Below are 26,421 nucleotides of genomic sequence, written 5' to 3'. Positions count from 1 at the left end.
GCGGATATTTTCAGAGAACTATCCACAATGACTCCAAGATCTCTTTCTTGAGTGGTAACAGCTAATGTCGACCCCATCATTTTGTATGTGTAGTTGGGATTATGTTTTCCAATCTGCATTTTTGCATTTATCAATATTGAATTTCATTTTTGCCATTTTGTGTCCTGTCATCCAGATTTGTGAGATCCCTGTGTAATTTTTCACAGTCAACATTGGACTTAACTATCTTAAGTAATTTTTTATCATCTGCAAACTTTGCCACCTCACTGTTTACCCCTTTTTCCAGTTCATTTATGAATATGTTGAAAAGCACTGGTCCCAGTACAGTTTCCTGGGTGACACCGCTACTTACCTCTCTTGATTGTGAAAACTGACCATTTATTCTTACCCTTTGTTTCCTGTCTTTTAACCAGTTACTGATCCATAAGACGACCTTCCCTCTTATCCCATGACTGTTTACTGTGCTTAAGTGCCTTTGGTGAGGGACCTTGTCAAATGCCCAACTACACTGTATCCACTAGATCATCCTTGTCCACTTGTTGACCTCCTCAAAGAATTATAATAGATTGGTGAGACATGATTTCCCTTTACAAAAGCATTGTTGACTCTTCACCAACAAATCATGTTCATCTATGTGTCTGATAATTATTCTTTACTGCAGTTTCAACCAATCTGCTTGGTACTGAAGTTAGATTTAACAGCCTATAATTGCCAGGATCATCTTTAGCATTGCCTTTTGCCCTTGAGCCTGTTCCACACACACCTTACAAGTCTTGTATTAATCCCCATCTTCCTTAATGTAACGAATAATTTCCTATGTGGCACTGTGTCAAATACTTTACTTAAGTCCAAGTATATTAAATCTACTGCATTTCCCTTAACTAATTTTTTAAGATATCTTCTCAAAGAAGGATACCAGCTTAGTCTGGCATGATCTACATTTAGTAAACCTATGTTGCATTACATCCCCTTTTCCATTTACTTCCATGAATGTTGTTATTCTTCTCTTCAAAATCTGTTCTAAAGCCTTACATACTACTGAGGTATGCAAGTCTTTAATTGTCTGGATCACCTTCTTCCCCTTTCTTAAATACAGGTACAACATTTAGCTGTTCTCCAGTCATATGATACCACGTCTGAATATACAAATTTATTTAAAATTGTTGCTACTGGATTAGCAATCTCATGTGCAGGTTCTTTCAGTGTTCTGGGATAGAAATTATCCAGTTCCCCCAGTCTGAGTGCATTAACCTCTTCCAGTTTTTCTTCCACTTCAGATGTGGTAATTTCCATTTCTGTACACATCAGCAATCCTGTCTTCATGCCCATGTTTTATATTACTGTAAACCGAGGCAAAGTATTCATTTAGCTTTGGGGTCATACCTAGATTATCTTTAATCTCATCCCACCCACACTGCAAAGCATTCCAACCTCATCCTTCCTTATTCTTTTTATTTATATAACTAAAAATCCTCTTATTATTTTAATCTAACTTTATTCCTACATTTTCTGACCTCCAAGATGTAGTTTTCTTTGCCTATGAATCCCTTTTTTCATTCCCTATAGCTTCTTTGCTTACTCCTAACAACCTTTTTGAGGTGGTTATTCATTCAACTTGGTTTGGAGCCTTTCCCTATAAGTGTTTTTCCTCTTGCTTTGGTTGTAAATGGCAGATAGTTTTTGTACATTTGATTTAAAGACACTCCAAGCCTCCTCCACATTTAAATCTGAGTTCTTCAGTTCAGTTGACTCCTCTGACTAATTATCTTAATTTCTAACAGTCTGCCCTTTTGAAATAAAACAAAACATAACTGTAGACCTGGTTTTGATTGCGCTTCCATTTCATTTAAACTGGATTAATTTATGATCACTCGAATCAAGATTATTTTCTGTGATGTCCTCACTACTTACCAAAACCAAGTCCAAAATTGCAATGTCTCTTGTTGGTTCAGTGACTATTTACCCCCCTCTCTGCTCTTTTTTGCATAGCTGGTACTTCTTCATCGAGTGGTGTCCCTGTGGGTGCTTCACTTTAGGTGTTGACATGTCCTGGCACCACTGATGGGAGACTTTTGGTAGCAGTGCCTGGTCAGGAACGTGCATGCATCATAGGCGCCTTGTGTGCCATTAGTGCTTGCACGTCCCGCCCCGCCCCGCCCCCACCCCAGTTCCTTCTCAACCGTCCTCACCTGCAGGCGGAGCTCCACAAGGGGTGTCTGAAATATTAATTTAGATAGTAAAGTTAGTTATTAGATAGATTTCAGTAGCACATAGAGTAGTATTAATCTTAAATTTAGTCTCAAATTTTAGTTTCAGACTACAAAAAAAACAAAACCAGAAAACCAAAGAGAGTTCATCTCCAAGTTGCTCTTTAGATTTAGTTAGATAAAAAAAAATTAATACATTGATGCCAGGCTCGCCTGGATTCAAAAGATGCACTTCTCAAAGAACCTCAGTTACTGCACAATGTGAGTAACCTTCTCTTCTTTGTGACACCTTCTGAACATATTCAGCTGAATGTTATTTTTGAAAACAAATCAAGAATTGAACCATTGACTATGAAAAATATATGGTAACCTATAATCTTGGGGCAGCCTATTTTCCTGCCTGCGCATGTGTTATTGTCCCCATAGTACTAATAAGATTTAAATCCATGCACAGAGAGAAGAATATACAGTAGAACCTCAGAGTTACGAACACCTAGAGAATGGAAGTTGTTCATAACTCTGAACAAAACATTGTGGTTGTTCTTTCAAAAGTTTACCACTGAACATTGACTTAATACAGCTTTGGAACTTTGCTATTCAGAGGAAGAATGCGGCTTTCCCTTTATTTTTTTTTAGTAGTTTACATTTAACACAGTACTGTACTGTATTTTGTTGGGTTTTTTTGTTTGTTTGTTTTTGTTTTCTTGTCTCTGCTGCTGCCTGATTATGTACTTCCGGTTCCCAGTGAGTTGTGTGGTTCACTGGTCAGTTCGTAACTCTGGTGTTTGTATCTCTGAGGTTCTACTGGACCTTTTCATTGGCCTGATCCTATGAGGTATTTATTCAGCAGCAGCAGCTCTCACAGACTTCTGTAGGAGGTGGAGATAGTACCACTCAGTATCAGGCATTATGTTTGAAACACTTCTGAGTTCATTTATGATATTTTGCTGTTGTGATAGGGAATCTGGGCTGCTATGAGTAAAAATGCCAGCGAGAAGTGGTAAATCTTTTAAAGAGATCATAATGCTATTTTTGAGCCAGATCTTAACAAATCCATATGCACATAAATAGCCCGCATTCACAGAAGTAGTCTCAATGAAGTTGGGGGATAAGGGTTTGCAGGATCAGCCCATTGTTATACATAAGAGAGAGCAAAATAAATAACAATAAATGAAAACAGTTATAGTCCTTTGCAAAATCATTGGTATCACAAATATCTGCATAACATTGCGTCCCCTACTTCACAACCTTGTCTGACTCATGACAGCGATGGCTACAATACCCTCTTACAGTAAGGTTCTCTCCTATGCTTTCTTTCTGCCCTTCCAGGATGTGAATCTAGTCTTTTATGCACTTGATTTCAACTCTGTCCCCAAAGCTCCTGAACTTCCAGTAATTAATTGAACAAAATCTGGAATACTTCCAGGCCTACCTACTTCTGATTGGTTTGCATTCCGTTCCTCTGCTCTGGTCATTAGTACAGCACGACCCTGCAGGACTACTCAGCCATGAAGTAAGTTAATCAGTAAATGAATAGCGTTCTGAAATAGGGAAGTTTTGTCCTGCAATTGTCAAAGCAATGATGTGTTAGTTCTCTAGCAGGCATCAGGAAAGACAAATACTGAAAAATATAGCAAGTGTGATCTTCATAGCAGTATTTCATCAGCAAAAATCCTTGTGGGATAGGTAGGAAAGGTCAGATCCTATTTGAACTTTATTGTTAACCCTCATAGCCATATAGATTCAGTGCAGACTAAGCCTTTCTACAAGTTAGTAGTGGACTTCGTAAGAAACTATCGGCCCTACTATTGAACAGGCCATATAGCAGCTAAATTGCATAGAACCAGGAGGTGTGACTCCAGTTTCAGTATATATATAGGAGTGTCTCTCTCAGATTGCACTGTACATAAATGTCTGTTTGATTTTTTTATGTTAAGTTCTTTACTAATATATTTTAAGTTACTGATTTAGAAAGAGATAGTATTATAATTCTCAGGAATATCAGAACTCAAAGGCAGAAAAAGGCCTTTTTGATTTTATATTTTCTTATGTCAGAGTGATTTCAGAATCCTAAGATCTTGGTGCTATTGAACACAGTCAAGAGGGCTGCAAATGTAACAGCTTGGAAATCCCAAATCAAACATATATCCAGGGCCTCTTCATGTTCCCATTAACGTCAATATGAGTTTTGTTATTTATTTAAATGGGAGCAGGATCAAGTTTCAAATGGAACTCCGTCTTCATTCTTATTTAGAATCTCTCTCTTTCTCTAACTGCTTTAAACAGCAATATTTCTAGAATTACTTTATATTATTTAGGGACCCAGTTTTTTTAAAAGGGCCTAGTGATTCTGGGTGTTCAATTTTCAGATGTCCAACTTGAGACACCTTAAAGGGGCCTGATATTCAGAGGTTTGGCAAGTTGGGCAAGTAAAAATTGAGGCACCCAAAATCTCCAGTCACTTCTGAAAACGTAGGCCATTAATCTTACATATATGACAATAAAAATTCAGTATTTTCTCCTGTGAATAATTAAGATTCTATAAAATTCATAGCAACTGAGATTTTTTAATGTTGTATTTTTTTCTTGGAATGAAAGGTATAAATATGCTGATCATACTCGGGGCACTACTCCCCATCTACTGTGCCATCCCAAGCCAGAAGTTGTCAAATGTCAGCGAGGAGCTGCATTTCTATCATAACTTTTACTGCTCTGTAAATGTACTGTCAGTTCTGCAAACATTTTGTTTTAATACTGAAAGAAGAATAAGATGCGAAAAGCATTATATGCTGAACTCAGTAGAGTTGCACAAAAGATCATCTGGGGTAAGCATAAGGGTTTATTGATTATACATATATAAGCATCTCTAAACTATAATGCTGACATGTCAGCCACTAGATAACTGGTCATAATTCCTCTAAAGCAAAGAAAGGTGGCTACTATACTATTATTAATTATATTATCTTTCAATTTTATTTTCAGTCTGGATAGACTGATGGACAGTTGTCCACAGAGGGACAAAAGAGTAAGTAAGTAAGTAAGTAAAATCCAGTTATTCATGTCTGAATACTGGTGACATCAGTATTTTTGGAAACCTTTTTGATCCATTCCTAGCTTCAAGCTTTCAGCAGCAGACTTCCCAGCGATCTGCCACACACCATCTATTCACCTCCTTTCTGGTCTACTGTGATGAACCACCACCATGCCTGTCGATTTCTCATATCACAGTCTGCTTCTTTCCATAATATTTCTAACAAGCATTCGTCTTCTTTTCCATCCAGGAGATATGCAATATTCTTTGCCAGCACTACACCTCTGTTTTCTTCTTGTCAGCAGCATTCATTTCCCACAATTCACAACCCTAGATTGCAATAGAAAAAATTAAGCTTTTCACCAGCCCAACCTTCATACATTTTGAGATGCCATGCTTTTTTCCAGACTTTTGTAAGGGAGGCCTTGGCTCTGCCAGATATTCCTAGTCTTCTTCTGATTTCTTTGGAACAGCCTCTTTGGTTGGATATATATGATTCTAGATAATTGAATGTATCTACTGCCTGTACAGCTTGACCATTAATTGTGGTGTCTGCTTGTGTTCTGTTTTTGGTTAATCATGTCAACATTCAGCGAGGAATAGGCACATTCAGGGATAGTCCCTGTTCCTCACTACCTGTTTTTACAGACTCCAATATTCATTGCATTGCATTGGTGGTTATAGCAAAAAGCATCATGTCATCAACATCTCTGAGAGCAGTTCAGAGGTGTCCACAAGTGGAAATCTCAGCTCCTTCCACTTTGTCAAAACCTTCCAGGGCTTAATGTCATAATTTTCTAATCATTATTATTATGGGACAAAAGAGTCAGTATTATAAATAACAGAGTGCATCATTCTATTTGGAAGCTATTTTAACTTTCTAGTTTTCTTGAAAATGCCTACAAAGATTATTTTCTAGGCTTACATACTGAAGAATCACTAGAGTTAGTATTGTGTGTGGACAATTTGAAAGATGACACAGGAATGAATAGATGGGTCAGCTTGTCCTCTCATTTATATATGTGCAATAACAGTTAAGTAATCATAATAAAGTCATGGAAATAAGCCCACTGAAATCAGTTGGATTGCTCAGATAAGGTTGAGAAGAAAATTTGGCTGCTCATCTGGGTAATATTCAGCAGGGAATATTTATTAACTAATATACTTGTGCATCCATTTGTGTTCTCTTCCTCCTTCCATGCCATAATAAGGAGTTATATTTGTTAAGTAAAATATGGCATATGTGTTATAGGCCATGTAGGGCTTGGTTTTTAAGAAGTACCCAATTGCCTTATCTATAGATAGATAGATAGATAGATACCATGCTTCTTCATGCAAACTGGGAAATTGTATCTGTAGATAGCCAGTTTGATGTAAAAATGACCACTTATACACACAATTACAAAAAATACAAACAGAAATTTAGCACACAATGTGTCAAGGAAGCAAGTGAAAAACCTGTTGTACCAGGTATATATCAGTGGTGAATAAGTAATGGTTAGGAAATAGGTTCTGTAGAAATAAATAAGAATAAAATTGAAAAAAAATGCAAAGGGGAAATAAGGAAAGAGGCAAAGGCAATAAAAACAAATGCATTTAAAAATATTAATTCATAATTAAAATTAATGTGAACTTAACCTGCCAGGTTTCTCAGACCTCAAATTGTGAGTACAACCCCCATCTGCCAATATTTTCATGTAGCTTCTTGCTTATAATTTCTGTCACACCAAATTACTTCATTAAGATTCTTTTCATGAAACTGCATAGCTGAAACTGTTCTGAAACTGCATATCTCTTACCTCCACAGACTATCTTTTACTATCTATGCTGTGTGAAGGGAAATGCTTCTGTAAACATGTGAAGTTTGGATCTGGAAGTCTTCCTTATAAATCAATCTTGTGATACCTTTCTAAGGAAATCAAGTGTAAGGTTAATACAACTATTTTAACAAGTCCTCCATTTTTGCATCAGGATATTAAATCAAATATTTTAGCCACATGCCTGTAAAATGTACTTGAGAAGATGTTTTATTTTCCCTTTGCAATCCTCTTGACCATGCCATGAGCAGTGTTTTGCTATGATTTTTCAAAATAAAAGAACCATGTTTTCACAAACTGTGAGTGTGAAATGTGTCCTGCTGCAGACAGTGGAAGTGGCTCTCTCCATACATCCTCCTCCTCTGGTTTTCTAAGGAATAATGCTAGACAAATGAAGAAGTATAAATAAAGATTCAGGTGTTTATGGAATAGCACCTAATTTAAATCTATCACATTTATAAATGTCTAGCTGACCTTAATATAAATTGCCAACACATTCCGCTTGGGCCTTAGCTTGTCATTTGATGTTCATCGCATGTTGGAAAGCAGTTTAAGTCATTTATCCTTTAGCAGACATATTCTTTTACTATTCATTCCTCTTATTTTTTTGAAAATGACCCAGATCACTATGTAGTTTTTAAAACATTAGTTAGAAATGTATAAAGATGACCATTAGCTGTGGCACCTGGGCACTTTACATAACTAAAATATAGCCATGAACAAATTCATCAAAATATAAGACTTACTAACAGACTCCCCATTCACCTTCTTATTACAATGATGTATTGCCAAGTGTTCATAAAAATAACTGCCCACAGATATTGTCCTTACATTGCAACCAGACACTTTCATTTACTTGTAATACTTAAAATCTATATTTCCATAGTTAATAAACTTGTTTTATTGTTTTATCTAAATCAGTGTGTTTGGATTGAAGTGTTTGGGAAACTTCATTTGAGATAACAAGATTTGTATGTATCATTTTCTATTAATGAACGGATGGACTTTATGCAAGCTTGTATTGTCCAAGAGGGTGCTGGGCAGTAGAAGCCACACATTTCTGGGGGAAAGTCTGGCACTGGGAGTTTGCTGGTGTTACCCTGCAGTGTAATTCATGGCTGGCTGGCTATAGCACTCATACAGAATAGCTGGGAGTGATTTACATGCTGGAGGCGGTGTGTAGGCAGATATTGAAACCTTATACTTATCAGGAGTTAGACCTTTTGAAAGAGTTTAGTGTAGAAATAACAGTTCTAAACATTGAAAATCATGGACATTGCATGCAGAATATGTGTTTTTCCACTCCAGTCTTATACATGTATTAAGATGAGTGCCAGATATTCAACATGTACCAATGCATTCATTTAAATAGGAGCGTGCATGCCTGTGGGGGGGGCGGGGGAGGGACGTATCTAACCATGCAATCGGTACTGTTGGATTACCACACACTTAGGGCAAGTCTACACGTAAAATGCTGCAGTGGTACAGCTGCACCATTGCAGCTGCACTGTTGTAATGATTCAGTGAAGACACTACTACGCCAGTGGGAGTGCTTCTCCCATTGGCGTAGTTAATCCACCTCCACGAGAGGCGGTAGCTATGTCGACACGGGGTTAGGTTTGTTTAACTGTGTTGCTCAGGGGTGCAGTTATACCGATGTTAGTTTATAGGGTAGATCTGGCCTCAGATATATTCACATGCTTTTAACTGAAAGGCATATTTAATTCTAATAACAACAGGCTTTATTTATTTGACTGTATGATCAAGACAAAACTCTCTCTTTGCTTGTTGGTTTGGAAGTAGTCACTCTGCAAATTGTTTATTCAGTGTGATGTGCTCTGCTCTACTAATGGTTCAACTTAATTAATTTCTTGAACCAACTCCTTTAGGAGTAGAGCTGGGTAAGAAATGGTTTTCCAGTCCTGCAAATATTTTCAAGAGTTTGAAATTTTTCATGCAAGCAGAATCAGAGAGGACAGACTTCCCCAGTTCACCCTACAAAACCCTGTCCATGCCGGGTACTTCTAAACCAGTTTGAGATAAACTATATTTACATAACTGTGGTCAAATCTTAACCCTTAAAACAGTGCAGTTATTTAACAGAACCGTAATGAAATTTTACAAAATGATAGTGTGGGGTCAAATTGTAGCTACTTTTATATAATGTTGCTTAAACACAATTTTTTAAAAAGGACCAAATTCATCCCTCAACTATGCCAGCACAGCTTCCATTGGAAGTTACACTCATCTCTTGTAGTTATTTTCTGAACCATTTCCAATTTTTCTACATACTTTTTAATATGTGAACAACAAACTGGAGTATTCCAGTAATGGCCTCACTAATGCGATATATACATGGGTAATGCCACCTCCCTATTCCTACTTGATATTTCCCTGCTTATACATCCATGAAATTGCATTAGTCCTCTTAACTATGGCATCGCACTGGGAGTTCATGTTCGGTTGGTTATCCACTGTAACGCTTAAGTCGTTTTCAGAGTCACTGCATTGATGCATTCCATGATACAGTTCCTCATTTTGTAAATGTCACTTGCATATTTTGTTCTTAGATATATGACCTTGCATTTGGCTGTATAAAAATTATCTTATTCAAATGGACCTAACTTACCTCACATGGGAGAACTGAAGAGGACTGTGATTGATTTTATTTTCTTGGAGAAGGGTTCAGCTGTCAAAAATGTTGAAAATGCTTCTTTAGGATCTTTTTGACTAGCTTCCCAATTGTTTAAAAATCCCTCTTTCTAATGCATAGTTTCATACTAGGCCAGGTACTCCCCCTGAGGATGTTGAATTTAATTATAGTGCGGTCACTTTTACTAGTGGTTCAACTTAATTATTTCTTTAGCCAATTCCTTTAGGAGTAGAGCTGGGTGGGAAATGGTTTTCCAGTCTACAAATATTTTCAAGGGTTTAACATTTTTTCCTGTCTTGGATAAAAAGCTGAAATCTCAAAAATACCTGTGAACTGAAAAACAGACTTGACATTTTTCTGAGCTGGTAGATTTGTCAAACCCAACACTGTTTCCCGAACAGTTTTGGGTGTGATGCACTGGCATTTTTCAACAAATAAATTATTAGTTGAAAAAATTCACAACCAGCTTTACTGGACTAGGTTGAGAATAGCTTCTCCTCTGATGTGCTCATGAACTAGCTGTTTCAAGAAGCAACCATTTAGGGTGTTGAGAAATTATTTCTCTAAACCTTATCCGATTATAACATTTGATTATCCTATATGAGGGTAGATGAAATCATTCTTCATTACTGTTATGTTAGATGGACAGATTTTTGAGATCACGTGCAGACCTCCTCCATACCTTGAAGTTTAGGCTTTAGGATTGTACCGGGGTCAGGACTGGTGGATACATGTAATAATAGATCCTCTTCCCTATTCAGGGTGAGTACAATCCCCCATCCAGCCTTGGAAACCCTAGCTGGTAAGCCTTCCTGGGGATTAAACAGCACATGCACTCCACTAGGGTACCTTCACTAAGCGTTTTTATTATTATTTCCTGCCCTGTGTTCCAGGAGCAACATAATGTAGCAGCAGATAGAAGAGGCCTCCTTCCTACTTCCTCGCTCAGCCTTTTATACTGCTTGTTTTCTTCTCCAAGCTATACAGTTAGTGAGCTAATTACCTCATCTGATTCCCTGTAGATGTAAGTGATCCCCACTAACCTTCCAAACACCCCCCATCTTACTGTAGCTACCCAGTGCCCTGCATTTTCTAAGCAACCAGGGTGGTGGCTTCCAAAAGGAGCTCTATTTATAGCTGCTAACAGCACCTATCACAGGAAAGAGGGGCAGGTCAGGGCAGATTCCATTCCCACTACCCTGCTTGAACATGCTCATCTCTAAGCACACTCATACAGATGCACGCACCAGCTACTTGAGCTTGGCACAGGAAGATGATTTGCCCTTAAGTTTTTTAAAAGCACTTTGAGATGTTTGGTTTGAATCTGCTCTCTGTCTGCAAAGTATTAATTTTGTCTTGGTTGTTAGTTACTTTTTAGCTCTCTTTTTCTTTCTGTGAGAAATTCTTGTGGTCATCTCACATCCCTTACTGTCAGTGAGTGGGATGCAGGTGGTTGGGCCTACTGGTTACAGCAGGTATCAGTAGCCCAGTTATCTGGAGCAAAGCAAGGCAGGAATAGGAACAAGCAGACAAAGAAGTTACTACCACCATAAACAAATGCTTTAAGCGGCTGCTGGTCTATTACTACTGCTAGGCTTAAGAGCATGTTTGTTGGTTCCTCCAGCCAATCAGACAGTCTGGCCAATCAGGTGATTCCACGGCAAGCCAGCAGTGATTCAGCTGGGAATCTTCTGTTGCTCACTATGGAAGTAGGTCTAATGGTCCCAGGCTCAGCTGCAAGCCCCAATTCCTGACATTTACCCTCAAAAAGTATTACATTTTCTTTTCCTTTCTTCATATACTTGGAGTGGACCCCAAGTTTATGGGCTCACGGTTTTACAGCTATCCTAGTATTAAGAATAACAATCTTCTTTAGTGTATTGATTTGATTCCTTTCTCAGGAAACCCCCTTAATATGTTGTATGAGCAAAATCCTAAATAGATTTTTTTCCTATTGATTTAAGGAACAAAGCATAAATAAATCCAGCAAGAGAATTCAGTCTCAGTCTTTTTGGCAGATGGTGTTGCCCTGCTTTTATCATATCCAGCTGTGCAGAATTTAGTTCTAAAATGCACCATTTTAAAAAAACAAAAGGGTTCTGGGTAAACCTCCCCTACCATACTATCAACTTAAGAGTCTACTGGTCGATTCAATTTCCTATGGAGAATGCAAATTTAATCATTTAAATGTTTCTCTGATGAAAATCTATTTCAATTTTACTTTCTTCTTTTTTTTTAAACCTCCATCAGCTGAGATTTCATCATCAGTAAAATGCATAGTTCTATTTGGCTATTTTATTCCAGATCAGGTGTACTACTACTGTTTTCAAACGTTTCTGAACAATACTAGAAAAGTATCTCTTTATATTTACTGGAGGGTATGAAATAAGTGATCATATATCACAATTTCTGGGAATTCAGTTATCAAATATTCCTTCTATTTTTGGCATTCCTTCTATTTTTTCCACCCCACTCTTGCCCTCCAGGGGCTAATGGAAAGCCCTAATTAGGGGAAGCTCACCTGTGTGGGAAAAGGCAGGGCTTCTATAAAGCCAGGGAACTGATAATCAGAAGGGGACTATAGGGAGATAGTCTAAAAACTTCCTGGTAGAAGGGAGGTGTGTTTGGGGGCTATAGCAACAAATAATTCATGGTTGCTCCCTGGAAGGAGGAAGTAAAGAGGCTAGCAAGGCCCAGAGAGGGGGGAGTGCTGGGGTAGGAAGCAGCCTAAAGAGTTAAGTTGGGGACTGAACAGACCTTGGCTGTTGTAAAGTCCCTAAACTGCAACCTGGAGTAGAGGTACTAGGCTACCTACCATTGGCAAAGTGGTACTGGCAGGGCAGTAAACTGGAAGACTGCCTGGGTCACTGTGGGAGTGACTGAGACTTTGAAGGGCTCTGCCCCAGAAGTGGGGAATGCTGAGTGACTTGGCCTTAGGGCCAAGTCATAGAGAGGCTGCAGCAGCTCCTGGAGCAAGAGAGGCTGCAGACAAAGAGAAGCAGAGGGATGGTGAGCAACAGCAGAAAAGGGTGTTGATCTGGTGAGCTGTTCTGCAGAGTGACCAGGAGGAGGTACCATCCTAGGAGTGCGTAGAGCACCCCGTGACAGTTAAACTTTTTTATTTTCCTCATTTTCCCAAAACAGATCAAAATAATGTATTAATTTGGAAACCTAAGATTTTTCTCTATTTTTTGTTTTAGAAGTCAAATTTAATTCACCTAGAGCCTAAGGTGGTTTAATACTTCTAGTTTATCTTCCTCTTTATATAAGAGAGACATACATATGTCTTGTCACCTGGAATACTGTCTTCCTATGATTGCTGTCTTATCTTTGTATGTTTGGTTGGGGGTACAAAATGTCCAGCATTCAAGTTCATTTAACCACATCTTATGGAATGGAGGTAGGAGCACAAAATGTGCTTGGAGTTGCATGATGAAATGTAGCTTGTGCCATGGTAGGTCATCTAGGGCAGAGGTTCTCACAACAAATTTTTTGGTGGCCTCAGAATACGGCCATCCACTCTTGCTGCTGGCCACTCTGACCATTTTTCCTAAAATACTTAATTAACTTTAGGAAAAACAAATAAATATGCCCAAATCATTGTAATTTATTTATGTAGGACTTTATTTTGCAAACTCAATAATAAAAATAATGTACAGTTGTCTCTGTTCTTTACTGGGCCTAAACAGAATAGAAACACAAATAAGGTGCCTTGACATAGTCTTGTCTTTTTTCTTATTTCTTTTGCTTTTTTGGTTGTTGGTTTTTTGTTTTGTTTTGTTTTTTATATAAAGACTTGCTAGCTACTAAGTCTACTGTGAAAAGTGATGTTAACAAACACACACACATATTATTTTTCACAGCAGACTTATTGAGCCCTGATGGGGAGGTGGGCACAGAACAGCGGGAGCCAGGGGCAATGGGGCACTAGGGAAGGCAGCCTGGGGGAGGGAGTGGGGAGCCTACCACCCCAGGGCTCAAGCCCAACCCCACTGCCCATGGGAAGGTGGAAAACTCACTGGCTGCCTGCTCCTCCAGCTTTTGTGTCTCCAGAGAAGGGCCACTGCTTCCCCTCCGCCCACATAACCACCAGAAGGCCGTGGCAGCAAGAAAAGCCCCTGGTGGCTGCATGTGCCACGTCTGAGAAACGCTGAAAGGGCCTGATCCAAGGGTCATTAAAGGCAATGGGAATCTTTCCAGTGCTTGCAATGGACTTTAGAACACATCCAAATCTGATCTTTTATTTGTGGGTAACTTTACACACATGTTGAACTCAGATTTTAGAAAGATGAAACAAAGAATTTATTCCCCTGCAGATTTAATGGGATTAATCATATGTATAACATCAGTCTTACACATGTCTATGCATATGAGTAAAGGCAATAGTTTGTGGAACTGTCCTGTAGATCTGCAGGAATACAAAAGGAAAACCCAATGGATTTTACTCATGGTGTCCCATTGCCTCTGTGGTGTCCTTGTCCTACAGTCTACCTGCAGTAAAGGCAATATAATTCACAAAGGTGCATCCACTTTCTTTCTTGGAAATAGTGTTCTCATTAACAAATCAAGTATTGTCACTTACAGGTGAGCATTTAATTCAATAGATAAGCCTGTATTTTTCCTCTAAAATATATACATTCTATACTGAAATAAATGCACAAAAGTTGTACAGCATCAGTTTTATGCATAGGCCATAGAGACCTCTATACACTGACATCAAAATTTATTTTTTATTTATTTTAAGTTGCATTCACTTGTGTGTGCAATAATGTCAATAAATGCAGGGAAGAACTCAAAGCTTATACATTCAATGAGTTTATCTTGAGGGCCAGAAATGTACATTTTTAATCACAAATGTTTGTTTCAATGTGCAATAACTTGAGTATTTTTCACTTTTTTGTATTTTAAAATTAAAGAATTTCAGTGAAACTTTGTAAAATTCAATATTATGTTCAAGACTTAAACACAGAAAAATCAGGACAGCAAAGTTATTATTTCCATGGAAACTGGACCTTTCAATATTTGCTAACATCCCTTTTCAACAGTGTGCCTGGCTAATTTAGGAGCTTTCTCACAAAATGAGGAAAAAGTGCATGTGCAACACACACACTGTTGCTATTAAGTTTAAAAGTTTAACAAATTCTCATTTTAATGAGAAACCTTTTAAAAGATTAAATTGCCATCTGCTGACTGCAATGCAATTATTAGCTAAAATTGCCAAATAAAGAATCTATCTACTCTTTATGTGCTTTAGAAACACAAACTCCACATGAGGTAGAAGACCTAACATTATAAATGCCTGACTGTCCTCCACTCTTCAAACAGTCTCCTGTCATAAAAAGTTCCTATTTGGATGTCATGTCCTTGTATAATCTTTAAATTCCATCAGTATTAGAGATGGTCATAGACAGGATAGTGAGACATGATCCTACAGTTGGCTCTGTGCAGGTGCTTCTCTGAGATCTTACAGAACCGCCCTGAACAACGCATTGCCATATGTGGTCAGACCTGAAGTCCATCTAGTCCAATATCCTGTCTCTGACAGTAGCCAGTAGCAAGTGCTTCAGAAGAAGGTATAACAACCCCACAGTGGCTGATGTGGGTTAATCTGTCACCCACATTAGGTTTCATCCTGATTTCTAATAGTTAGAAATTGGCACTGGGTTTAATATCCCTTCAAAAATGTTATGAATTATAACTAAGGCTATGTTTTAGTCATGGGTATTTTTAGTAAAAGTCATGGGCAGTAAACAAAAATTCACAGCCTGTGACCTGTCCATGACTTGTACTATACCCCTGACTAAATCTTGGGAGTGCTGTAGGTGCTTTGTGGGGGGTGGGGGCGTAGGTTCTGGGGGTGGAGTGGCCCGGGGGGCACTGTAGGTACTGGGGGGGTGTGGGTGCTGGAGGGCACTGGTGGGAGGGTGGAGTGCTACAGGTGCTGGGGGGTGGTCTGGGGGTCGCCATGGGTGCTTGGGTGCGAGCAGCCCAGGCCCCCTGCTGGTGCTGGGGGAGGGGGAGTTGGCGGGGCTGGCAGGTTCCCTGCCCGGCTTCTTGGAAGTGGCAACATGTCCCTCCCTAAGCTGCTAGCTTCACATGCTGCCAGCTCTGCAGCTCCCATTGGCTGAGAGGGAGGGACATGTTGCCACTTCCAGGGAACCCCCCCCTCAAGGTAAGCACCGTCCAGAGCCCTCACCCCACCCTGTACCCCAGCCCTGAGCCCCCTCCCACACCCAAACTTCTCCTGCTGCTGTTGGGGGGTCAGGCACAGTGGCCTGAGACTGCCCCAGCAGTGGCTGGTGTGACTGGCCCAGGGGCTGCTTGAGCTGTTCCAGGGTCACAGAAAGTCACAGAAGCTGTGACTTCTGTGACAAACTCACAGCCTTCATTATAATGCAGGCTATTCTTGGTTATGCATACAAATGTCCAATATTTTTGGCCTCAACAACTTCCTGGAACAATGAGTTTATCCCAGTGTACACACAATTTTTGTACTGGTATATCTATTCAGTTACCAAATAGTTATACCCGTTCCCACCAAGTACGGACACAGTTATAGTGGTATAAAGGTGCCTTATACTAGTATAGCTTCTTCCCCTTGCCATACAGGAATAGCTATGGCAGTCTAAAATGCACCATAACAGACAAAAATTTGGCCCAGTCTAGAGCACTTTTATAGTGGCATTAGAGGTCTGCTCGTGACTAATTTTTAGGCCCAGCCCACCCCAGACTCAAGCCCTAGAGGGTCAAGTCATTTTCTGACCCAACCCAACCCTAACCCTGCCCCTGCCCCTGAGCCAGTGCCACTGCTACCTCCTGTCCATGGGGTTGGCATGGCAGTAGCTGTGTCCCTCACTCCTCTACTCCGCCAACCCCTGCTGTGGTTTGTGTATGCTGCAGAGTGAGAGGCGCTACAGCTCCTCAGTATGCACAGTGCAGCGAGATGGCAGCAGCTGGCTGGAGCAGGGCAGGGCACGCAGCCATGCCGACCCTGAGCGAATGCTGCTGAGCCTGAGAGGGTTGGGTTGTTTTCCCACCCAACCCAGACCCGACACTTTTAGTTAGGTCCTGCCAGATTCTGGTTGGGTTGCAGGGCTCTAAGTGGTATAACTACTTCCACACTAAGGGGGCTGTACTGCTTTTACTGTGCTGGTATAGCTAAAGCAGTACAACCTCTGAATAGACAAGCCCAATACTGCCAACTCTGGTAAAATCTAATTATATTTATTGTTTTGCTTAAAGCCTTAGCTCCTGGAGTCAAGTGATTACATGAAAATCTTAGCTTTCAGTAAAAATGTATTATTTCTAGCCTGCATGTTTGTGGAGAAAAGCCTGAAAATGTGGTCTGAATGTACCCTAAAAGTTCAGAAACCAGAAGGCAATTAGATTTAACACAAAATTATTCATAGATTCATAGGTATTAAGGTCAGAAGGGACCATTATGATCATCTAGTCTGACCTCCTGCACAATGCAGGCCACAGAATCTCACCCACCCACTCCTGCGAAAAACCTCTCATCTATGTCTGAGCTATTGAAATCCTCAGATCATGGTTTAAAGAGTTCAAGGAGCAGAGAATCCTCCAGCAAGTGACCCGTGCCCCTTGTTACAGAGGAAGGCGAAAAACCTCCAGGGCCTCTTCCAATCTCCCCTGGAGGAAAATTCCTTCCCGACCCCAAATATGGCCATCAGCTAACCCTGAGCATATGGGCAAGATTCACCAGCCAGATACCCAGGAAAGAATTTTCTGTAGTAACTCAGATCCCACCCCATCTAACATCCCATCACAGGCCATTGGGCCTATTTACCATGAATGTTTAAAGATCAATTAATTGCCAAAGTTTCATGATTTTAGAGCCAATCTTATGACACTTTGGAGCCTGACTTGTGATTTGTGAATGCTTAGCACTGGCAATACTGCTCAGGGAAATGACTCAGGCTTCTGCCCAAGTGGAACCAGTTTCAGTATCAGGACCTTATTTTGTAAACATTTTAACAGTGGCAGAAGGTATCACTTATTTGCTGATGGTAGTGGCTGGTTTATGGAAAATTACATATGCCTTATCATTGGCTCCTGATAGGTTATCAACAGATCCTGTGCTTTAATTGTTTAGCCCAATATAGAATTCTGTTTTTCTGTTTGTTTTTATTTAAACCTTAAAGTGCAAATTACTTCATAAAAAGAGATTATCGTGAACCCCAGATTGGGCAAGCCTCTGAAACTTAAATTAAATGTACATGCATGCACGCTCTTTACTTCAAGAGTTATGTGTGTATATATATCTAAAGAAAGAATTTAGCTTTAAAAAATAGTTCTGTCTCTTAAGGCAGGCTGATACTTGAAAGATTTTCCTGGTATAGCTAGACTGATATACAATACCAGCAAAACACACCACATATGGAAGCATCCTATATCAGCAAAGCTGCACTTATTTCAGTCCCCCCCCCCACAAGCAAAATAAACTATGCTGGCAAAGTGCAGTTTTGCCGGTATAACTGTGTCTATCATAGGGGCTTTTGTTGGCACAGCTATATCAGTCACAAATCACACCTCCTCACCAATATAATTTATGCTGGCAAAAGTTTGTAGTTTAGACCTGGCCTTAACTATTTCTTCTACCTTGAATAGGTTTTATTTTCTGAAGGGAAATACTTTAGGAAGGGAAGTAAATGTTTCATATTTTCTTTGTATTGTTTAACTGTTACTATATTTTCTTTTCCCTGAACCAAGTAACAAACTGGCTCTTTTGAATATTTGCTTTTCCATTATAATGCAATCTCCTGATTATAGCTATTCAAACACTTGTGACTTTCTGAACTGAGTTACTTTAGTAGCAAAAGTTTGCTTTCTAGTTCAGAAAGTAAGCAACATTTGTCTTTGTAGTTTTGCCTTTATAGAGACTTTCCAATCCAAGAGGAGGAGAAAGGAAACACCCTGAATTTTATGCTGACACGCCATGTAACTCTATCTGCCTATTACTCTCAGCAGCCAATCACACTACTTTGGGGGGAGGGTTAGGACACTCCTAATTGAGCAGTTGCCTTAACAAACAGTTGGCACGGCCTATGAGGGAACAAACTGCCCAGCACTCATGGAAAGTGGAATTTTCTTCCTGTTGTCTGCCTACCTAATCTCTGACTGCTTCTCACCGTGGAGCTTTAAAATTAGTTATTTTAGTGCTGTTTCCTAATTGAAACCTTACTGGCCAAAGGGGAAACCTTAAATATAGATTCAGAAATAAAGCAGATAAAAGACTGTAAGGGTGCCAAGGCTATAACAGGGCCAGCTAACCTGGCTTCAATCTTGCATCTTAATCAGTATTAAGAAGTCTTTTCAATCATGTTTAATGCTAACTCAAATGGGTCATCCAGGAAAATTAATCTGAATTAACTAAAGGTGTGAATTTGAAGTGGATTAGTGAAACCACATTAAATCCCTGTGTGTACACTATTGTTCAGAATTAAAGTGGCCCTGATTCCATGTAGCTTAAATAACTTTGGAAGGGAATTAAACTAAACAAAATTAAGGCTACTTTAATTCTGAATAGGGTCACATGGGTTTAATGAAGTTTAACTAATCCACTTCAAATTAATTGAGTTAATTTGGAATCATTTTCCTGGATGTTCCTCTGCAGAGAAGCCCTGAAAAACACCCTTTTTGTCCATCAAGACCCTGCCTACGGACTACATTATGCAAATGTTTATCTGCTTGAAGCTGGATCCTACAAGGTGCTGATACTCATGCAAATGTGGGAGATCAGCATCTTGCAAGATTCAGCCCTAAGCATTCCTATTTCTCTGGGGAGGTCTACACTAGGGTTATTTACTTTGAGTTAACTGATTACCTGGTTTGAGTTAGTCAGCAAATGCTTACTCTGTTTTACTTTGTATTTAGCTGTGACACTCCAAGTATGTTTCCCATACCTAAAGAAGAGCTCTGTGTAAGTGTGTCTCTCTCACAAACAGAACTTGGTCCAATAAAAGATATTCCTTCACCACCTTGTCTCTCTAATATTCTCGGACCAACACGGCTACAACAACACTGCATAGAAGTTGGTGACACATTTTTAGGCTCAGTATGAACACTCCCTGAACATTTCTTCCAGAATACAAATGTTTGTCCTTTATTTAGACCCAAAATTTGTATCCTGGAACAAACCTTTAGAGAGTATCCAGCTTAGCCTTTGCTAATACGTTAACTACCACAAATAATCTGGCAATCACTAACAACAAATAAAAACTTCTAATGCGGACAAACCTGAAAGCCCCAATCCTGCATGTGCATAAATGTTTGCAAGACTGCGGCCCAAACATTTATGTGATAACGATCACCATAGTCTCTGAGAACCCAAGGGACTAATCATGCTAGGGCTGAAGACAATTGCAGTTTTGCCCTAAGTCAATATGAATCTTTGTAAAACTAAGACCTACTCCTGGGAATAAGGGCTTGTTAGATCATGATGTATATCCTTTTTCCTCTTACTATTTATAGTGCTTAAAAATGATATGGGGTTGGGTTTTCAAAGGAACCTGAGGGAGTTAGGCATCCAAACCCCAATTAAATTGGGCATCTGTCAGAAAGTAGCTGGCCTTCTGGAGTTAGGGGCCCAGCCTACTTCTCACAGGCCCCATGAGGGGAAATGAGGCAGCTCAGGTACACTTGTAAGTAGTTAATTCACCCAGTAACTAGGAGGCAGTTAATTAGACCATCTATACTGACAATTGAATGACAAAACTTTTGTCTTTCAGAAGTGTTTAAAAAGCAACAAACCCTGAAAACACAAAAGTTTTGCCGTGACAAGCACCGGTATGAACAACATGTTGTCAGCAGGAGCGCTCTCCTGCCAACAACGCAAATGCCGCTCGTTGGGGTGGAAGTTTTTTCTTGGCAGGAGTGCTGACAAACAGCGGCTACACCACACAACTTTTAGCAGTACTGCTGTAGCAACACAAGGCTGTGTAGTGTGAACATAGCCACAGGCAGGGAAGCACTGGGGCATGATAAAAGGCTAAGGGCCTCAATTAGAGGAGAAACCTCCTGAAGAAATAGGAAGTCCACAGAGAGGGATTGTAAAGTGAGGATTCTTCCAACAGGCTGGTGAAAAAGCTGCTAGAGAACCCAACACTCCAAAGAGGGCAAATTAGGGCAAGAGGCATGAAAAGCCTGCAGAGGTGGAGAGGTAGCTCATTGAGCAACAAAGGATTGAGACGGATTGACGGTGGCTATTCTAAATATGTTCCCTGAGTTGGAAACCAGTGGAGTGGGTGGGCCTGGGTTCCATAAGCACCAACTCCGTGGGTGCTCTGGTGCTCAAGCACCCACTGGAAAAAAAAATAGGGGTGCTCAGCACCCATGAGCCACAGTCATAGGCAGTGCATGATTCTTGAGTTTGGGGAGTGGGCGGGAGTGCTGGAAGCTCCCTAGAAGTGGGGGGGGGGATGGGGGGGCACCAGTGACCAGACCATGGCCCTACCCCACATTCAGTCCCACGGCCCAGCCCTGCTTAGACTCCTCCCCCTGAGGCCCTGCCTGTGATTCACCTGGAGGCACTGCTTCCGCTCTGCCACTTCCCCGAAGGCCCTGCCCCCGCCCCCACTCCACCTCTTCTCACCCTCTCTCTACCTCTTCCTCTGAGGCCTCCTCCCCCAAGGTGCCCCACACCTGCTCCTCTCTGCCTGCTAAGATACCAATGACAGACACATATTCAGTAACTAGAATATGAAAGAAGTGAATAAATATGCTGAAAATAGCCTCTCCCCAAACACACACACCTCTTCAAAAGCACCCACCAGCAAAAACAAAATCAGCACTTGTGCTGGGTTCCCGTATCTACACCAGCCAAGGACTCCAAAGAGAAGGTGCTAAACCCAGGACACCTAAGGCTGTCTAGCCCCCATTAGAGTTATGGGACTTCTAACTCTCCATTATCTTAAAGGGGCTAGATACTACTAGAACCCAGCTATTGGGCTGGGTCATCACAAGGACTTGATATACACAGAATTGGTATAGTATCTAAGGTGCCACAAGTACTCCTTTTCTTTTTGAGAATTGAGTCTGGTGCCATTAGGGGGATAGGGGTCAGGTTAGTATAGCTCCCCATCCTGCTACCAGAGGTGCTAACTGATAAAGGCCCCATATTACAATGTCTAATACACTAAAGAACTTTAACTATCTAAAATTCCTTTAAAAATCCTAGCCCTAGAACAGAAATTATACCCAATTGTTCAATATAAGGTTGCAGCTGGTTTGTAACTTATTGACAGCAAAGCTCCAATGATGTATGCTTATCAAAATCCTGACTTTAAAATGAAACCCATATTTTTATGGTAATATACAGTCATGTAATGCAGTCTTGTTAATAAAAAGTAGTCTGCTATCAAGCAAACCCATCAAGAAAACTTAAGTAGATTATCTACTTACATTTTTTCTATTTATATCATTTATTTTAGATCGTCTAAAATTCTCTCTCACTGCTTAAAAAAATAGAACCAAAGCTGCTTTACTGATGCTTAACAAATTTTAAAAAAGGGCTTAAGGCCCTGATTCAGCAAAGACTTATGCAAATGCTTAACTTTAAGCACTATCAGTTAGTCCCATTAACTTCAATAGTTGAATGATTGAGAGACTTCACAGCACATAAAATTAAGCATGTGTAAGTCTTTGTATCAGGCATTAAGTATGTGATTAACTTTATTCATTTGAGTAGTCTATTATATGAATGGAACTATTCACATGCGTAAAGTTATAAGAATAAATGTTTCATAAGAATAAATGTTTTCAGGATTGAGCGATAGTATGCTGTGTCAGAATATGATGTTGCACTGCAAAAAGAAATGCAATTACAAGGCTCCTTTCTTTCTTGTTATGTAATTTCTAATGTATATGAAAATTAGAATTTATTTGCCTACACAAGCATTAAATATTCATTTAATATTGTGACACCCCATAAGATGTACTATATTATATCTAAACAAACCACACATTCCTAAATATTATAAATTACATACAAAATGCACCCAGCAATAATAATTTATTAAAAAGCCATTCTGTAATCACACCATAGCTAAGCGTATGCAGCCAAATTTTCAGGAGTAGCCATGGATTTTGCATGCTTCCGTTTTTGGGTGTCCAAAATCAGTGGTCCCTTCTAAAAATTTTGTCCAGAATTTCTAGATTGTATTGTTTCAGAGCAGCAGCCGTGTTAGTTTGTATTCGCAAAACGAAAAGGAGTACTTGTGGCACCTTAGAGACTAACAAATTTATTTGAGCATAAGCTTTCGTGAGCTACAGCTCACTTCATCAAATCCGATGAAGCGAGCTGTAGCTCACGAAAGCCTATGCTCAGATAAATTTATTAGTCTTTAAGGTGCCACAAGTACTCCTTTTCTAGATTGTATTGTGATATTGTACACGCTATCTTGCCTTGGTTCATGTACATTCCCTCTTAACTTCCTGATCCTGCAATAAGGGTCCTGGCCTGACATTATGATCTAAAAACTAATATATAATTAATAAACAGTTAAGAATGTGCTTTAAATTGATTATAATAAAAAAAAAGGAAAAAGAAACAAACAGCAACTCCAGCAGACACCACTAGAGTTCTCCTTCTCCCAAATATCCCTCGCACCATCCTAAACCCTGTTTACCCCAGAAACCTTAACTGTGGACAGACAGAAGAGGAGAGGGAGAGAATATTCAGACACAATAAAACTCTGAGGGGGGAAAAATATGTGGAAGGAGGAGGCAGCAGCGGCCTGGGGAAGCGATTGAAAAGTTTCCCCTGGCTTAACTTCTCCCTCCCCCGTCCTTCCCCCCCCCCCCCTTTCCAGCAGCAGAAGCAGCAGCAACAGCACAAGGTGAGAGAGACTTTCGAGTCTGGGGAGGAGGGGTTCGCGTGCGGAGGTGGGGGGGCTTGAATTTACAGCCCTGTGGATGATGTTTCTGTCTCTCTCCCCCTGGCTTTGGGGTGAGGAGACACCGTGTCTCGTGCTGGGTAGGGTTTTTTTTTTTTTTTTTTTTTTTAAATATGATGGAGGATTATAAACATGGCGCCTTAAAAAAAAAAAACCCTACAAAATCTATACAGTGATCCAAGGAGCTGGGAGCAGGGGAAGGGCTGCTCTGTAGGAGAAGGGGATCCTGCCTGGGGGGTAGCAAAGGGGGAGGGGGCAATAATAATCATAATTAATAAAAGGTGGGGAGCTGCTGGGGGAGGGGTGCAAGGTAGGATTTTGTTTGTTGTTGGGGTGAGGGGAGGATAATCTCCTAGCCAGCTTGGAAATCGAGCAGGGAAACTGCGCGGGGGGGAGGGGGGGACATTAACTATTATTTATTCTCGTTTACAAAAGCGCCCCTTGCCCATGGGCTCCAGCTGCAAAGGGCCGGGATTGCGGCCCCCCACACACTGAAGTTACAATAAATAACCTGGGGGAAGGGGGAAGGAAACGGGGGAGGGAGACACACGAGAAATCCTCTCCCGAATCTTCCACGAGGGCCTGGGGGGAAGCCGGGGCCTCGCGTGATAGGAGAGGCCGAGCGGGGTGTGGCGCAGGCCAGCCACAGCCCCTACCCCCCGCCCCGGCCTCACACGCAAGGCGCCTGGTTTGCCCCCGGCCCCGCCTGTGTCTGTCGCTGGGGTGGTGTCTGCGTAGAGACGGGGCTTGGGCCGGATAATGGCAGCTGCTCTGCGGGCTTGTCTCCGAAGGAGCGACACGGGTAGGGGGGGATAAGCCCCTGTAGGGGGCACGTGGCGGGGGGCAGACGGCTGTATCCCCACCTCCCCCCGGAGGGCCGACGCTGGGCGGAGGCAATACCCCCGCCCCCCAAGTTCACCCCGCAGGGCAGACGCGCGATGGGGGAGGGAAGTCGATATTCCCTCTACCCCCCGCCCCGTCCCGCCCCGCCCGGTAGGGTAGACGCTGGGGGAGAGGTAGTACCCCCCACCCCCGTAGGGCAGACCCTGAGGGAGGGGCGGCGATGCGTTAGCTTCCCCCCTTAAGGCAGACATGGTCAGGGAAGGTGCATGTTACACCCTCAAACTGTCTCCTAAAGGAGGGAATGGAGTAAGGGTGGGGATTATATCCCTAGCACCCCCTAACAGGAGGTGGGCCCCTGCTCCCCAAGCCCCCCCAGGATGCTCATCAGATCCAGGCAGCCCCTCTTCACTTTCCTTCCCCACCTGCTGGGTGGGTTTCTTCCTCCCACATTGTCTGCTCTAGCTCCTCTGGGGCAGTAGGGCCTGGGCGGATTGGCTCTGGTTTCACATATGTGAGTGGAGAAACTCACCCGGCCACCTGGAGGCTCGAATCTTTGTGAGGCTCCCTCCCTCCCTCTTCAGAAATGATTTACTCACTCTCCTCACCTAAGAGGTGTTGCAGGAAACTTGACAGCCCTGGTTCTAGGGAATTTTGAAATAATATTTTTAAAACTTCATTTCTAAATTATCTTAAGCCTCCCACAGCATTAACTTAAGTGCTGACTCTCCTTCTGTCTCAGAGATTTGCCAGAGGACTCTCCAGGTTTCCTTCCCTTTTTTCTTTTAAGTTTAAGAGGTGAAAGTGTGCAAGGAGAAGCAAATCTTTATGTAGAGTACAGAAAGCAGAAATGTAGTGGGGCATTGCATTACGTTTTCCTGGCTCTCTCTCAGTTTGAGAGACAAGTCAGTATGTCAAATAGTGACATTGGGGACTTGGGAAACTTTGTGTGACATTTCTGAGCTCACAGTTTTTGTCCCTGAAAATCACTCAGAATCTATCATTAAGTGTGTTAGGTCTTGTTCAAATGCAAAGTAGTGAACAGCATTTAAAGGACACTAGTAAAGAACCAGGCTTGAGAAACCTAGAAACATATTGAAAAATCAAGTATTGAATACAGTGCTGAGTATTGTATAATTCAGTGATAGTTTGACATTTTAACATCTCAGAGTAGTCTCTTCCTCTCACACTTTACTGATTGTATTACTTGAAAAATATAATAAAATAGTTTTTTAAAATACCCTATTGGAGTGTAGGGGACAAGAGGAAGGTAGAAAATTTCTCCCACCTTTGTGAAGCCTGTTTTTATTGAACTTTATGGTGTTCCTTTGTAGGAAATTCCTTGAGGGGAATCTCTTGCACAAGGGGGGAGGGGAGATGCAGAAAAAGCAATTTGTGGTTCAGGTTGCAATCCCTTGAGTTTTTCTTGTCCCTCCTCATTCAGCACAAAGGACCAAGTCTCTCTTCACACATTTTAAAAACAATTTTATTATCAGCCATTCTGAGCATGTTACAGAAAGTCTTCAGGGAAGTAAAGCATTTGCTGACTGCTGTTTTACATAAGAAGTGAAAGTATACTCAAAATAATTCCTTGCATGGGTTCACGTTTAATCCCAAATTTTCTATAGCTAAATAAATTATTATTGTTTTTGACTGGATTTTTTGATGGAGGTCTCAGTAACTCACAGGTTTGTTAATGTTGTGAGAGCATTTAATTTTTTTGATCACAAATTTTAATCTATGTTCAGAGTGACTGAAAGAGTTGTCTGATGGCTGCTTTGTTGATTGTGGTATTTATTGGTGGTCAATCTGTTGACAAAATTCAACTGTCAAACATATGAACATCATTTGATATAACATTTTATGAAATTAAATTCATTGATTTTAATGAAGCTGTAACCATTGGCACTAGCAGTGAATTTTGCCCATGAAATTTCAGATTTGTCAAAAATTACTCCAC

The 26,421-nt window shown here is 40.8% G+C and overlaps 1 protein-coding gene and 1 long non-coding RNA gene across 14 annotated transcripts in view; one reads left to right on the top strand and one right to left on the bottom strand.

The window, feature by feature from the left end:
* Positions 1 to 121: 121 nt before the first annotated feature.
* LOC140907773 (uncharacterized) lies at positions 122 to 25,158 on the bottom strand. Its single transcript, XR_012157619.1, has 5 exons — positions 24,994 to 25,158; positions 5,377 to 5,568; positions 3,644 to 3,769; positions 2,190 to 2,216; positions 122 to 1,340 (listed from the first exon to the last, which is right to left on the bottom strand). It is a non-coding gene; the product is annotated as an uncharacterized lncRNA (long non-coding RNA).
* The window catches only part of ZMYND11 (zinc finger MYND-type containing 11), a 159,406-nt gene continuing 156,301 nt past the window's right edge, over positions 23,317 to 26,421 (top strand). For 9 of the 13 annotated variants that reach the window (XM_073334521.1, XM_073334520.1, XM_073334519.1 and 6 more), the window contains exon 1: positions 23,318 to 23,564. The gene's annotated coding sequence lies outside the window, so the exon portion shown is untranslated. Of the gene's footprint in view, positions 23,565 to 24,323; positions 24,424 to 26,421 lie in introns of those variants that run through there. The other 4 variants (XM_073334522.1, XM_073334516.1, XM_073334513.1 and 1 more) reach the window with 4 other exon arrangements.

This window comes from Lepidochelys kempii, chromosome 2, assembly GCF_965140265.1.
Source record: "Lepidochelys kempii isolate rLepKem1 chromosome 2, rLepKem1.hap2, whole genome shotgun sequence".
Lineage (NCBI taxonomy): Eukaryota > Metazoa > Chordata > Testudines > Cheloniidae > Lepidochelys > Lepidochelys kempii.
Note: the sequence above shows the minus strand (reverse complement) of the source record. Positions and strands in the feature narration are given on the sequence as shown.